The following is a 9,690-nucleotide window of genomic DNA, read 5'->3' as shown; positions in this document are numbered from 1 at the left end:
AGACTTAAGGCTAGGTTGTGTAGGTGGAAAGGTAGGTTTTTGTCATTGGCTGGGAGGATTTGTCTGATTAAGTCAGTGTTTTCTTCTATCCTGCTATTCTATATGTCTTTGTTCAAAATTCCCTCAGTGGTGTCAAATGAGTTAGTAAGGATTCAAAAGAATTTTCTTTTGGGGTGGGGTTCTAACGGAAGAAAGATGGCATAGGCTTCTTGGAAAAAGGTTTGTGAGCCCCGCGAGGCTGGGGGTCTTGGAATTATTGATTTAAGGATTTTTAACACGACTTTGTTAGGGAAGTGGATTTGGAGGTTGGGGTCGGTTAAGGGTAGACTTTGGAAGGGGAAATTGTAGGGCTCTCTTTGGTGGAAAGATTTGAAGGAGGTGTGGACTTCAGAGGGTTGGGGAAGAAATTTTGAATATGCTTTCAAGTGGAAGATTGACTATGGAAGAAAGATTTCTTTCTGGAAGGACAGTTGGTTGAGTTGTGGTGCTTTCAAGAGATTCTTCCTGAGGTTGTTCTCTCTGAGCTCGTTCAAAGCTGCTAAGGTGGCCGATCTTGGGGTCTGGAATAATGGTGTTTGGGTTTGGCATTTAGCTTGGGGAAGGAGTTTCTTCGAATGGGAGAAGCCTATGATGAGTCACTTTTTCCAAGTTTAGCAAGGGTTGAGGTTGGACTTGGAAGAGAAGGATAGTTGGGTTTCTAAGGTTGGGAAGTTTCAAACATATACGGTTAACTCTGCCTATGTTTCTTTAAGGAGGGATCAATAAGGGGGAGAATCTTCTACGTACAATAAGTTATGGAGGTGTGAAGCTTTGTCTTCTACACTAATCACTGCTTAGAGGGTGATGGAGAATAAAATTGCTACTATGGTCAATTTGGAAAGGCGTGAGATTGCGGTCAAAAGCCCTTTGTGTAGTTTGTGCGAGATGGAGGATGAGTCTTGTTGTCACTTGTTTTTCGAATGCAGATTAGCTTGGCTTGTTTGGAGTCAATGATTTGCTTTGCTTGGAGTGACGTTCGTGTTTCACAATGATCCTTTGTCAAAGTTTTTACAGTTCAGGATGTGCAATGCTTCTAATTCAGGTAATGACATTTGGGCAGCAATTTGGGTTGGAGTAGTAAGTGAAATTTGGAAACACAATAACAATGTCATCTTTAAAAGGGGCGTGGCTGATGAGTCAGAATTGTTCACACTGGTTCAAGTAAAGGTTTGGTCTTGAATTTCTTCCAAGTCACGCTTTGTTTCGTTCTCTTACACTGACTGGTGTCTAGTCCATTTGGTTTTTATGAGGTTGGTTTCTTGATGTTGTACCTTACGGGTTACTACTATTGTCGATTTTTGAGGTTCTGTCAGTAGGGTTGCTTTTTTAGCCGCTAGAGGTGTTTTTAGCCGTTAGGGGAGGATAAAGTGCAATCCTTGTATAATGGTTGAATCACGCCTGAAGTGGTTCATATTTATTGATTCTTTATTGCTGATAAAAAAAAAAGTCAATGTTAAAAGTGTTTGTTGTGGGGGTTGGTGCAAAAGTCATAACGTCAATTTGTGTTAGTTTTTAGCAAACACTAAATCAAGATCTTCTTATAATGGTTTAATGTTTCTAATACAACAATAATACACTATATCAAATATTATAAGAAAATACAAATTACTTTTTAAAGTTTCTCTATGATATTTTTTACCTTATACAACACTAAACTTGTTTGCAACTATATAATTGTTGTCTAAACGTGAATAAACTACCACAAAACCACACTTTTCATATGTTGTCTAATTTATCAATAATCAACACATAGAATAGTGTGACCTAAATAGATAAGATAAAATTCATATCTTTAAACTTACAGTTGAAGGAACACCTTCTCAATATGGTAGAGGTTTAAGCAATTGAGATGTTTAAGCAAATGAGATGTTTAAGCAATTTCTGAAAAAAAAAATTGAAACATGGAGAATCTTTTAGTTGAAATGTAATATTATAGTACATTTAGATGATGAAACTCAATTAATACATATTTTATTTTATGATTCAGTGGTGAATTCATTTTCTAATGACATTCTAAAATTTTTCTTGCAAATTTCATTTTCCAAATTTTTATTGTTGTTAAAAATTTATTACAACATAATTAAATTTGGTCTAGATTGTATAATTTGTTTTCTTACTCTTTTTTTCAAGTTGTTTTCTTACTTTTTTTTAAGTTGGCTTGCAGATGATTTTGAGGAAGAAATGATGAATAAGATTCATTAAATAAAATATAGAAACAAGTTGGATATTTTCTTAATTTAATTTTTTAGTTTTAATTATGATTTTTTCATGTATTGAACTGGTTTTTTATGTGTCAATTATATATTGAAATACACTTTTGTATATTATAAATTTGATTTATATCATCCTTAGTACATATAATATTATATTAATTTACTTACCTTTAATAAATATATTTAGTTCATTAATTATCTAATAAAATTTCAATAAATAATTTTCTAACTGTTTGTATAATTTAACATATTTTCACATTACAATAATAAGATTTATTTAAAATAAATATATGATCTAAAACAATAAATTATATTTTTTTAAATAATATATCTGTTGACTAAAGAAATAAATATAGTTTTTAAACAATTATTATGTACAACTCCAAGTATATAAACTATATTTTAAAACTATTAGAAATGTGTAGGTTTAAATTCCATGAAGGTATGTATATTAACACTTGTTTATGGATACTTAATTTTGTGGACAATTTTATCAAGTTTTAACTTTTAGAAACAAACTCGCTTAGATTTATAACATTTTTTTTAATCAAATATATTAATTGAAATTTTTGAATTTTCATTTAGACAAAAAGTTAATATTTCTTAATTATAACATATGGTGTCGTGGTGTAGTTGGTTATCACGTCAGTCTAACACACTGAAGGTCTCCGGTTCGAGTCCGGGCGACGCCAAACATTTTGTTTTGAAATAGTATTTAAATAACACTAAAATTTAAATTATATTAACATTTATATCATACACAAGTAATATAAAATTACACTGTATAATATTTTTACTATATAATAAAATAATGAATCACTAGTTTTATTTCTTAAAACTTGACATTGTTGTTGACATCAATTACTTCACTACACACCTATGATTAACGCATTGTTTTTTTAAAAGCTCACTATTTTTCAATCTTATAAATGACAAAACATACTTGATAGGAAACTTGATAATAAAATGTACTTTCTTCTCACTTGGTTGATGAAGTTAATATAGTTAATATAATAGAAATTTGAGCTTGTAAATGTTTGTATATGAGTGAGGTTGATTGTTTATTTTAAAGAAAATAGAGATATGATAAACATAACAGTTATCTTAGCAGTAGAGTTGATACATATACTTTATTCTAGTCTATCATCACGATATAATGTTACTAGTGGCGGGCATCAAGTCAATAGTTTTATGCCAAAAATCTATTTTTCTCATTCCTCCACTCCTTCTTTCTTCAGTGATCAAGTCAAATCTTTTCGGTTATATATGTGTTCTATACATTAAGTTCCTCATATTTTGGTTTGAGAACATGTTGTGTAGTTGCATAGATTAAGTGGTTTCTCATTTAATTTATCACCCCATCAAAGATCTACTTCATCACCTCATCTCGCCCCTATTCCACTAGTATATACACTTGTTCCATTGCTACGTGTCACCCTTACTTCACTAGTCCAATCCTTCTTTGCTCCAACTTTCCACCACACCCGGGATGCACCGATACAATACACATATGCTCCCTTAGTCAATCCACTTGTTGCTTGGTTAGTCCAGATCACCCATATTCCATTAGTCCAAACTTTTTATAGTTTGACACTCCACCCCACTTGGGTTCCAACAATACAATCCATGTTTCTTCCATAAATGTAGTTATCCTCTACTCCCTCAGTCCAGATCACCTATGCTCCCCTAGTCGAGCCATTCCATGTTGTTGTAGTTCATCCCACACCTCTTACTTCGAACCATGATGCCCCTAATGAAAAAGTGCAACATGATGTTAATGGCAGGGTCATCATATGACCAGTGGATAAAGGGTAAACTTACTATGTCATTTATATATTGTTTTATTGTTTAAACTTAATGCTTAACATTTTGGGTTGTGTTTTATAGTTAAAAACATAACCATGATGTTATTAAGGCAATTGGCCATGTAATTAGATTATAATTTAGGAGTCCCTACCATTATTATGAGGGAATGACTTATGAAACCCGACTTAAATGGTGGGCTAAATTTTAGGTGACTGTAATTATATATCAACGATTACAATTTAACCAAATTTTTATATGATCAAATTTACTTAATTGTTTTTTAACTTTACCTATTAGAGTGACTTGGGTCCCTCGTGAGTTGGGAAATTAGAAAAGTATACGAGTCAAAATTTAGAAAATGTTTTTGTGATATGTTCACTAAAGCTAAAGTAAATGGGACTATACATAGTTGCATTGGATAACAAGCATGGGTTGAACTTTTGAACTTGGGATATCCAGAAGTTCAAAGAAAATTCATCGCAAAACAAAATCAACCAGTCTTTGGTTTGAGGTGGAGCATTTCACTCGGTTGGGTGCAAATCACACCTAGACATTACATTGGGCCTAGTAAGTATTTTTCATGACTTATGTATACCTGGTTACATGTTATTCAATTTAGTAGTGTAAGATATAATGTTTGTAAGTGTAAAAACTTATGAGAATATGGTTGACCTATTGAACCGAATGAATTATTTATCGCCACTCAGACCAAGAAGAATGGTGGTTGGGTAGATGATCGTGCTCGTGAGACCTATGTAAGTTATTGTTTCAAATTTTGACACTTTATTCATATATTTAACATAAATTCTTAACATTTGAAACTCCTAATAATCAACTAGGAAACCTACCATAAGCAGTTGAGCGTCATCCAATCAGACAGTTCCAAAGGATCAGCCTCCAACTTCCAACAGATAAATGTTGCAATAAAGTTTCAATAAAGGAAGGATGTTATTGGATGAAAGAGTAAAAGTAGGTATTGCGCATTATGAACTTGGTTGCTAATGTTCACTATGAAGTGTCATCCATCACTCAACCCTCATTATTATCACAATGAATAATTAGTTGAGAATGAACAAATTCACCAACAAGTCCAAGAAGCAACTACAATGACTAATGCAGCAATTGAAAGGGCTAATGCAACAACAACAGGCTTTCTTGAAGAAAATTAAAGGTATTCCTTATTGGAGGACAAAGTAAAGTTGATGCAACAACAATTAACCATGAAGATGAAACAGAAATTTGGCGACACTCCAATAGGTATAAGTTAGGTGTACTCTCACTATGTCGAAGACTTTGATGACCAACCTCTTACTTGAAGTTTACCTACATTGTGAGATAAATGAATTGCTAATTGTTTTCAAGTATTGAATAAGCATACATACGATAGAAAAAATGATGATGTTGAGTTCTAATTTATGTTGGACATTCTAGTTTACTCCAATTGATCTGCATAGTTAGATATTTTAATACTGAAATTTCTATGGCTATGATTGCATAAAAAGCTACCATTTTGGATCTCCATATATTTTGTTCTATCCTTGCCACCAAAAACATTCTATCTCATCTCAGGCAACCTTAAGTGATACAAATGACATTATGAAAAGATGGTGTATGTGGTTGTAGCCATACTGAAATGAAAATGTAAATGGCTAATTTATTTTTTCTCTCTCACCATACTAATTGCATTTCTTGTAGCATTTAGTAATTCAAAGCTTTTATTCCTATTACATAAAAAAAATCTTTAGATACTTTAAATTGTACAATAGTCTTATGGTAATTCATTGTTCTCTAAACGTGTCTAGTCATTAGTACAAATGCATACTCTTTATAAACCATACTTTTCTTATCTTTCTAGCTCATACTTTTACATATATGGTCTCCTTTAAATCATAATTTATTGTTATATTGTAATATATTCTTCTCTCAAATTATTTTGGAATATGATAATTTCTTATTCAATTGTAATAATTTTATCATTTTCAATTATATATTGTTGGATTCACTTGTTCCATCTTAAGTATTGTATTCATTATAATTGATTTAATTATTTCCACAAATACTTCTAATTGACTATGCATTATGATGTTTCGGCCAACCTATGTAGCTTTCAAACAAAATATTTGTTTTCCTTATATTTTGTAATATTTATTTTCAATTTTCATACATTATTTATTCCAAATTGTAGTCATTTTTAGCCTATCATACTTTTTAAATTATTGATGCAATATCAATGGTACAATCATTGGTTTATTGCTTAACGATATAATTTTTATATACTTGCTTTGGAGTTGAAGTTCTAAATTATACAAGCACCTCCAATATTGAAAATAATTTTAATTTTAATTTTAAACTTATAAAGGTCGAACAACACTTGTCATAATAAAAAATTAGAATTTCAATTCAAATTCAAATTGATAACCAAATCATGTTTTCAAATGAAATATTCATTTGGAATCCAATTTTGTAGGTGTTATAATTGAATTTGATTTTGATTTAGAATAGGTTTAATTAGATGATGTTATATTAGAATTACAATTGAATTTGGAATTGGAATTGGATTTCAATTTTGAATTTGAAATTTGAATTGAATTTGAAATTGTAATTACATGTGTTACCATTGAAATCCACTAAAATTGGATTTCTATTTCAAATTAGTATTTTCTTCCAAATTGTTGTTATAAATGAAAGTGATCTTAATTTCAAATTAATATTAGATTTGAATTAATTAGGTGTTATATTCAAATTCAATTGGATTTGTAATTCTAAATATTTTTGAACAAGGTGCTTTGATGCCTCCAAAATCTAAGTAAAAGACTTGAAAAACTTGTTGTGTTTGTGTGTGTTGTTTAGTAGCTTTTGAATTATTAATTCACACCTTGTATTGATCCAAGCTCACTTGAATCTTTATCTCTTTTAAAAGAAGTTTTTTCTAAAAAGTTGTGAAATTTTAGTTAGTTGTTTTTCAAATCAATATGTTGAAAACGGTGTTACTCAAAGGTCTTAAGGTTATAACAAGTTTTTATCCAATTGATTTGTCGAAACAACCGGTTGTTTGACACTTAGTGATTTTTAAAAGGTTTTGAAATAACTTTGCTTTATTTTGTCTTTTTTGTAAAACTGGTTATTTCAATAAAACAACTCGTTATTTTATATGAAATCCTTAATAGAAAAATAATTTCAATCAGTTTATTATTTTTCTAACATAATTCTGTTAAGAGTTCCAAACTGTTTTTAAATGTTTCCAACTGCTTTTGATTTATGATTTAATAGTTTTAACCACTTTCTTAAGTCTATATAAAGACTGTTTTATGATCTTTTCAAGAACCTAAGAAAGAAAGTTTATTAAAAATGTTTTCAAGAGAAGATCAAGAGCTTTTGGATCATCATTTGTGTGTGAAATAGGAACTGGGTTTTTTATACTTCTGTACTATTGCTTTGTAAAACCCACGTGTACTCTATTTACTTCTTTTGAACACTATAATTCTGTGTAATCTGTGTAAAGCAGTTTCAGAAAGGGTTTCTAAAAATTGTGGTGTTGTCAATGAGTGTTGTGTGATCTTGAGGTTCAAGATCAACACTCTTGGTGTGTGTTTTGTAATCTTGCTTTGATTGCTTAGTGAATTCTCAGTGGTTAGCTGAGGGCTGGATGTAGCTCTTGGTTAAGAGTGAACCAGTATAAATATCTTTATGTGAATCTCTTTATCCTTACTCTTATTCATTGTGATAGGCTCCTTCTAGAGCTACACTAAGATAATTGACACTAGGGTAACATCAAAATTCTCCTCTTTTTCATTACTGTTAAAAACTGACCTAAATAGAAGTTGTATGGGCCAAACTGACCTTACATTGTTCCCTAAACTTTCTAATAACACCTAATTAATTACATAATGTAGTCTTTCATCCATTTGGGCTTAACAATCTGACGTTTGGGCCTATTATTGTTGGGCCATGTTGTATCAGTACCATCCACCGGTTCCAGCACTTTGTCCTTAAAGTGAGTAGTTGGATTGATTTGGGCTGAAGAGTCATTATTGGATTGGGCTTGCGGATGTGTTGGGTGTGAAGGGTGAACATTGGGTTGGCCTATTTGTGGATTGTTTTGGAACGTTATAGCATTGTTAGGAGTGAAGTCTTTGTTTTGGGAATCTGTAATGTGGTCATTACGTGGCCTTGGGTGAGTGGTTGGAATGGGTGGTTGGGGCAGAGAGTTAGGTGAGTGACTTAATGGTGGGTTTAAAAGTTCTGCAGGGTTAGGTGGGGCTATTAATGATGGTTGGAAAGTGTTGAGTCACGTGGTGTAGAGTTAGGTGGGGCATTAATTGCTCTTCTGAAGGGGTTTCAATAGAGAAGGCAAAGCGAGGCGGGCCGTGCTGGCCGACCCGCGGGCCGCTGGTAAAAAACGCAGGGTGGGCTGACTTTTTCAACCCGCTAACCTGCATTAACCCACCCCTCATTAGTGCGCAGCCCGCGCGGGCCAGCAGCGGGGCGGGACGGGCTGGCCCGCTAACCCGCAAGAAAAAAAAATGGATGAAAGTTTTTCTAAGGCGACATCCAATGTTATTGAAATGGAAGAATGTCAATAATGTTTATGTTTAATGTTTTTGAATTAATGTTTATGTTTATGTTTAATGTTTTAGAATTAGGTATTTTTAATATTTTGAAAGTGGAAGAATAGTGATATTTGATATTTATCTTAATGTTTAATGTTTTGGTGTTTGACTATGTTTGAAAATGAAGAAAAAAAAAATAGGTTTGATAGTAACAAATATATAGGTTTAATTTGACAATTTTTTAAGAACAAAATGTAAAAAAAAAATTAAAAAAAAAGAGAATGCGGGCTGGCCCGCAAACCCGCGGGCCAGCTCTTATGCGGGGCGGGTTGGGAATTCTAGCCCGCAATAATTTTGCGAGGCGGGCCAACCCGCGGGCATTTTCGTGGGCCAAGCGCGAACGAGCCAATGCAGGGCGGGCTAGCCCGCTTTGCCACCCCTAGGTTTCAAAGTTAGGTGAGTGAAGTGGTTGGACATTTGAAATGCTTTTGGGGTTAGGCGTGCGGGTATTCAAAGAGTTTGGCGAGTCCCTATCCGCGTGAGAGAGTGAATTAATATTCGTGGCTACATGGGTTCCTTTGAAAGCACGGAGGAGGGATACATGAAATACCGGGTGTACTCGTGAGGTGGCTGGTAAACAGAGTTCGTATGCCACAACACCGATGCGGCGGCGCACTTGATAAGGCCGCGAGTAACGAGGGGCGAGCTTCGAACATGTACGACGTTCCACCGATTGTTGGCGGTGAGGTTGAAGACGTACCCATACCCAGTCATCGGGGTTAAAAGAGCGTTCAGATCGGTGGCGGTTGGCCTGGTCGCACATTCGTTGACGAGCCCGACGAAGGTTTTGTTTGAGGGCGTGGAGAACCAGCGTGTGTTGGTGCAATAAATCAGCAACGGTGGTGCCTGAGCGTGGACTGTGCAACAGATCTAGGGCGGTGGGAGGTTGTCTTCCGTACAGAGCATGGAACAGTGAGGTTCCAATGGCAGAGTGGTAAGTCGTATTGTGCCAAAGTTCTGCTAGATGAAGATATTGGAACCAAGTGTGAGGATGTTCGCCCGCAAAGCATCGTATGTAATCT

The 9,690-nt window shown here is 33.6% G+C and overlaps 1 non-coding gene across 1 annotated transcript; it reads left to right on the top strand.

Annotated features, from left to right (window-relative positions):
• The first annotated feature begins 2,870 nt into the window (after window positions 1–2,870).
• Window positions 2,871–2,944, top strand: TRNAV-AAC (transfer RNA valine (anticodon AAC)). The gene has a single exon. It is a non-coding gene; the product is annotated as a tRNA-Val (tRNA).
• The last annotated feature ends 6,746 nt before the right edge of the window (window positions 2,945–9,690 follow it).

This window comes from Phaseolus vulgaris, chromosome 10 (genome assembly GCF_000499845.2).
Source record: "Phaseolus vulgaris cultivar G19833 chromosome 10, P. vulgaris v2.0, whole genome shotgun sequence".
Taxonomy (NCBI): domain Eukaryota; kingdom Viridiplantae; phylum Streptophyta; class Magnoliopsida; order Fabales; family Fabaceae; genus Phaseolus; species Phaseolus vulgaris.
The sequence above is the reverse complement of the archived record's forward strand: the minus strand, read 5'-3'. Positions and strand labels throughout refer to the sequence as shown.